This window comes from Lytechinus variegatus, chromosome 6 (genome assembly GCF_018143015.1).
Source record: "Lytechinus variegatus isolate NC3 chromosome 6, Lvar_3.0, whole genome shotgun sequence".
Lineage (NCBI taxonomy): Eukaryota > Metazoa > Echinodermata > Echinoidea > Temnopleuroida > Toxopneustidae > Lytechinus > Lytechinus variegatus.
In genome coordinates, this window is record NC_054745.1 from 22,365,737 (window position 1) to 22,372,707 (window position 6,971).

Sequence of the window (6,971 nt, forward strand, 5' to 3'; positions counted from 1 at the left end):
TAAAATGCACCCCTTAACAAGTATTGGTGTGTGAAACCCATCCCTTAACAAGTACAGTATTGGAAACAAAACTCTTGGCAAATATTCCCTGAAATGAACCCCTAAACAAGTACAGGAATGTTTTATTGTTTATACGGGTCCTTTGGTCGTCGGCTTTATCCTATTTAGTTTAGTACGACCCAACCGTCTACACCTCGCGCAAATCGGACTCTAAACACGAAGTGTTGAGGCAAAAAGGACATCCTTTGTAAAACATTTTAATTTTGTTTTATCATCCCCGCAAATTCGACCCTAAACACGTAATTTTCCTGGCGAAATAGATACCCTTTTTTTCATTATTTTTGTGTTTTTGACACCCTTATCACATTACGTACGTAACGTGCCCTATCGTGAAAAAGACATCCTTTTTACGTGTTTTTTTGGTCGCGCATGGTATCCACTCGTCAATGTAAGTGGCCCCCCCGGGGAACTAGCATGCAGAGAAAGTAAAAATGAACTGGCATGAGTGAAGGGGAGTGAAAAGGGGAGGAAAGAACTTAGAAAAAAATGAAAAAGCAAATTATAATTTTATATAAAAAAGATGAATGGGGAGAAATCAAGAATTAAGATAAAAAATTAATAATGAATTTAGGAATCTGGTATGTATGGAATAATTAAGTTCAAATTTCATGAGTGTCTTGAAGTACAATCAGGATTATACATCATGATCAGAGGCGTCGATCCTGGGGGGGGGGGCGATCGCCTCACCAATGAAAATATTGGGGGGCAAACCAGGCGCGTACGAAAGGGGGGGGTTTCGGGGGTTCAACCCCCCCCCCCCCCTTTCGTTTCCTTTTTTTTTTTTTTTTTTTTTGCTTGTCTCCCCAGAGTTATCGGGCAAGAGCCTGATAACTCCTTGGTCTGGTTACGGACAGTTCCCCTACCCAATAATGTATATGACAGCAATAATGAACAGAATCTCATGTTTCCGACGAAAAACACAGAAAAAATTTCCGCTCGCTTCGCTCGCTCCATTTTATTATATCTTTTATTTCCGCATGTCGCCGACATGATCACGGTATCGCCATTAACAAGGCCATACATGATTATCATGATGTATACTTATGAATACAAGTGAACCAAGACAAAGACATACGTTTTCTTACAAAATATGTTTTACCAATATGAAAACCAAAATGACGGTAAAATGTCGGTTAGCTCGCTCCGCTCGCTCGTAATAATTTATGAAATTCCATAAGTATCTAGTCTCCTGTTCAAGGCCGTATTATGAGTGTTACGAATAGAAGGACATGTAGCATCGACTAATACTTGATTTACTAACAAACTATTGACAAGAAATGTATGTTTTGACGGGAAAACGCGAAAATTTCGGCTCGCTCACTCCGCTCGCTCGTAATCATTTATGAAATTTCTTAAGTTTCTAGTCTCTTGATCAAGGCCATATCATGAGACTTACGAGCAGAAGGACATGTATCATCAACTAATATGTAATCATTACCAACAAGCTATTGAGAAGAATTGTATGTTTTGACGGAAAAACGCAAACATTTCGGCTCGCTTGCTCCGCTCGCTCGTAATTATTCATGACATTTCTCAAGTTTCTAGTGTTCTGATCAAGGCCATATCCAGGCGCGTAGCCAGGGGGGGGGGGGCGGTCGCCCCCCAGAACGTCCCCAAAAAGAAAAAAAAAGAAGGGAAAAAAGGAGAGGAGAAAAGGAAAAGGGAAGGAAGGAAAGGGAAGAAAGGTAGCTTTGTGTTTTTTCTATTAATTCTTTATTTTTTTCTCAAAAGAGAAACTCCTTCACTCTTCTTGCTCTAAATTCATATATGAATTTTGCTTCCGCGCTGCGCGCGGTTAAATGACAATATTGAAGTTCTCCATTGTTCCCCCACCTTTTCTCTAACCCTGTTTTTCCACCTCAGCTATGTGCTTCTTGCCAGTTAAAGTTAAAATTGTATACATTAGGGCATGAATTTGAGTAAGGTTAGGCCGAAGTAAATGTATGAAGTTATCTTTTTTTTTCAATTGATCGAGCAACTTCTGGTCTGGTCGGCTCCGAGCGGGTAAAATCTTTATATCAGTTTCTGCCGTCACCTCCATAAAGTCAGCTTCTCCCGCTTTTCAGCTCATTACTATAAACAACCATAATTTGGGGGCAAACAGGTTCCTAATTCAAAAAGAGGAAGGTATGGAATTCGTGTCGTATTAAATAAAAAAGTACAATATTTTTTTTATCAAATTGTATTAAACTTCATGTCATTTCCCTGTATACATTCATCTCCTGTCCTGTTTTGCGCCCTCAGTTTGAAATTTTGAATGACACTTAAGTTTCTTTATATTCAAAATGAAGCGCTTCAGGATAAGTCAAAAAAAATAATCATCCTTTATTATATAGATAATTTCAATAAATCACATTAGTTTCAACTTTATGCGCACTATTTTCCTTGTAATGAAGTTCAATAATCTTAGAAAATCAATTGAATTAGAGACGATTGGGTATTAGAGATATCTACATTATTTTGATGAAACGTCCGCCCTTTGAAATTTCAGAGTTTCATTGCTCATCGCGGGGAGGAATATCTTCCTCTACCAATCTTCTCCTCTGTTTTGCGAGTTAAAAATATGCACTGATGCTAAACTGTTTGTAATCAAATCGGATCTTTCCAAAGAAAGTTTCAATATATCTTTGAGAATACCCTTTTCTCGGGACCCTTTTTATGGCAAGAAAAATTGATAAATCACTTTAGCTTCCGCGCTTCGCGCGGAGTTATTATCATTTTAATTTCTTCCATTGTATACCTCTTTTGTGCGTTTACAATCACTTTTGAAAACAAGGTTCAAAATCGCAATATAGTCAACCGAATTGGAGGTACTAGAGACAAGAGAAACGGCTCCTTTTCATTTTAATTTATGAAACACTAAAAGCTTCGCGCTTCGCGCGGGAGGGGGAAACTCCCCCTCCCTGCACCCACCCCCTAGGGAGCGCGCTTCGCGCGCTCTGTAAGTGTTGGCACGCTTTGCGTGCATTTACCGCCCCCTCCAAAATGAAATCCTGGCTACGCGGTTGGCCATATCATGAGTGCTACGATCCCAAGGACATGTAGCATCGACTATGATACCAACAAACTATTGACAAAAAGGTTATGTTTACAACGCAAAAACGAGAACATTTCTGCTCGCTCACGGGTCATGACCGCACTGTTACATACCCATTCCCACTTAAATGTTATTGTCTTATTTGCAGCACTGAAAAAAAAAGAAAAAAAAATCATCACCTCCCCCCCGTTCATCACTTTTTAGAGACTGGGCGGGAGATTTAATAAACAAAAATCAGCTCGAAAACCCCCCCCCCCCCTTTCAAAAATCCTGCGTACGCGCCTGGGGCAAACATATAATTTTGCCCCCCAAATAATTCCGGATATGCATAAAAAACAAGATTGTAATGTTCAGCAAGCGAGATGGACATACACAACTCGTTCTTTCGTGCTCAAAATGTCCACTTTTCAGATTGGAATATAAAAATTTTCAGCTCGCGCTTCGCGCTCGCATCATTTCTGTAGCAAAAACCCATACTTTTCATGATTAAATAGGTGAATGTAAATGTCCTGTTTTCAGTTCTAGGCCTCAAAAGAACTCTTGCTCCGATTTGTAATTATCTCTGCTTGGAGATATATAGCTTGTTCTTTATCAAAAACGTCCATTAAACTGTCATTTTTTCAGATCTAAATATCAAAATTTTCAGCTCGCGCTTCGATCGCGCTCGCATCTATCTTCTTTTAGATACAAATCTTAATCATTGGTACCAGAAATGCTTAGAATATCAAGTTTTCAGGTCAGAATATAAAAAAATTTCAGCTCACTCTCGGCACTCGTGCATTTGTATCCTCCTCATGAGTTACAGTCCTAAACAGGCACGCTTTTCCTGTCAGTATACTAAAAAAATTAGCTCGCGCTTCGCGCTCGCATTAGTTTGTTGGTGAGATACGTGTCTGTGTCTCATGAGTCATATATATACACATACACACGTATACATATATTATGTGTGTGTGTGGGTGGGTGTTTTGTACGATCGAGCGCCTTTAATTGGAACGTTAATGATTTTGCCCCCCCAATCTAAAAAATAGATCGACACCCCTGCATATGATTGTATCACCTTTAAAACAAAACAACGGGGAGGTATCGGCAGGCGCACAGGAACACTTTCAGTTTTTTTTTTTGGGGGGGGGGTAAAATCCCAAAGGGGGCCCAATATTTTTGACAACGTGATATACCGAAGCGATCGAGCGAGAGAAGGTGTGGCGCCACCACGTTCCAAAAGCATTCAAAAAATAAATTTCTTGAGAATTAAATCACCCCGAAAGACTATACCAATAAATTATGAGAACATATGAAATCTACGCGCAAAACGATCGCTTCGGAATGCGGTTTTCATGTCTGATCAATTAAATTACGTATTACGCTTATACTGACTCAAAATAACAGAAATTACATTTTTAATGCAATATCCTTTCAGAAACATTTATTTATGTACATTTACATACACGGACGACGCGAGAGAGCACAATCATCACAAGTTTCAAGTCAGAATAGTTTTTTGTCAGAACAAGGAGTGTATTAAGCAGAATAAGCGTAACAACAGAAACAAAAGAAATTCTAATGAATGTCTTCAAATTCAAAATGCCATACTGTTCCGAGGTGGCAGACGTCGATAAGCACTTAAATCTCCATTCTATGTCAATCATTTCTGACATCAGCATTGGAGAATAAAGCACCCCCATGATAACTTTTTCCAAATGTCTGTCCCCGCACCAACCGCGGTCACACTCTTAAGTGCATGCTGGTTACCATGGTTACCAATTCAGTGATTACATAATGCATATGATTTCTTTCTAGAGGAGAATACAGAGGGCCTTGGACATTAACACGCTTCTCCTTGTATCTATTCCATCAAAATATGATATTGATAACAGGAAGGCGGATTTCGAAATAATGTCATGCGTCTCCAGTTTTTTTCCCTTTTTTTTCTTTTTACTCCGATTTATAACCGAAATTTATAAAATCGTCGTCAACATGCTGTTGGTAAACATTAAGATACAAATTTACGCTTAAAAAAAAATATGCCTAGGTTTCTTTGGTCAAGAAAGGCAAATTTTTATGTTTAGAATATAAATGTACACGAAAACCATTGAGCAATCAAGAATGTATATATATATGTTCTTGGATAAAATGATAAAAAAGAATACTGTGTGAAATACTTATCACAAAATTAGAAGTTGAAGTTGTGTTTAAACCGATATATCAGGGGTAAAAACAGTCAGGGGCTTTTATTTTTAGGCTTCTGAATTTTAAAAGTAGCAAGGCAACGAAATACAATTGGATTCTCCTTTACCTAATGTCTGTGGGGGTGTTATTTGTTTCAACTTCTTTAAAATAATTTTGGTTTATTTAATACAAATCTGTGCATATTTCACTATGTTAATTATATTATTAATATCAATTATCTTCTGATTATAAATTGGAGCACGAAACATTGAACTAGAATTTGGTGGGCCTAAAGATTAAGAAAAGTGTCTTGTTGCGGGAGGATGAACACTCATGGCACATACCAGCCTACTTACACAAGTGAAGGAATATACAAGGTAATATGTTTTGTATATCTTCATTAAAAACTTATATTCAATCACTATAATAGACAAATTTGAAAAAACATATTTTTATACCTTCATACATCACAATCACCACTATATCTGTACGTTACCCATACACAATAAAAAATGAAGTGCTAATTAATAGCACATACAGAGTTTGTATAGCTCAGTTAAAGCTTTTACGCTCCATCCATCATTTCGTTTCAATTTTGTTTTAACGCTTTCCAACATTCTCCCTGCATATTTTTTTCTTCACATAATTTTATTTTATTTATTTATTTCTGATATTTTGACAGGGTAGCACATTCACCAATAAGTAGTGGTCTTCCACGGGGCCCTGAATAATAACATATTTATAAAATGCATAACGTATGTACAGAATGTTACGGTATTAAGATTCACTTTAGGATTTGAATGTAAAACGAAACATTAACAAACTTAGCAGCAAACAATAAGCAGACGGGCACTCGTTTGACGTATCATCAAATATCAATAAATCAAATTAACGAAGAACGACATATTGAAAATACTGGGAATATGCACCAAATCATCAAGGTCATGCTAACACAAAATACGCACAACAGCTGTTCCACAAGTTATTTTATTATAAATTAAAAGTTCTTCTGAACATTCTCTTAAATGAAATGACAGAAGGAGCTGTTCTAACTGAATTATCAAGCTTAATTATTCCATTCAAATATTGAAGATACGATTGGACTATACTTATAACAATCAGTGCGAACTTGGGCACGCGCGTAAATATCCACCGTCTCTCTGTCTGGTATGATGTTCATGTACATTATTTGGATTGGTTAAGTTTACCTCAAGGTAAGAAGGTGCTAAATTATGAACACATTTATATATCATCAAAACGCGACTGAGCTCAAATCGTTTATCTAGTGTCATCCATTTAAGACTTGTGAACAAATCAGCAGACGGTGTGTCGTATGTCTTGTTCAATATTATTGCAGCCCTCTTCTGAATATTTTGCAGCTTAATTGTATGGGATTGAAATTTATTCGACCATACAGCAGAGCAGTAATTAAATCTTGGCAACACTAAACTGTTATAAAGCAACTTTAAGGACTGCACAGGCAAAGAACTTTTCTGTTTCTGTTTGTGGTAACTCCCGTAGGAACTCGGCAGGACAGCATTTTTTGCTTGTAAACGTCAAGCTGGTATGTAACCAATTACCTTGGACACATTTTTACGTCTAGATTAATCAGTCATAGTGGCTGACGTAATAGACGAGAGATATCACTCTTTTCGCTCTCTTTATTATGCCAATACTTTTCTGAGTAAGTTTACATACATTTTCAATT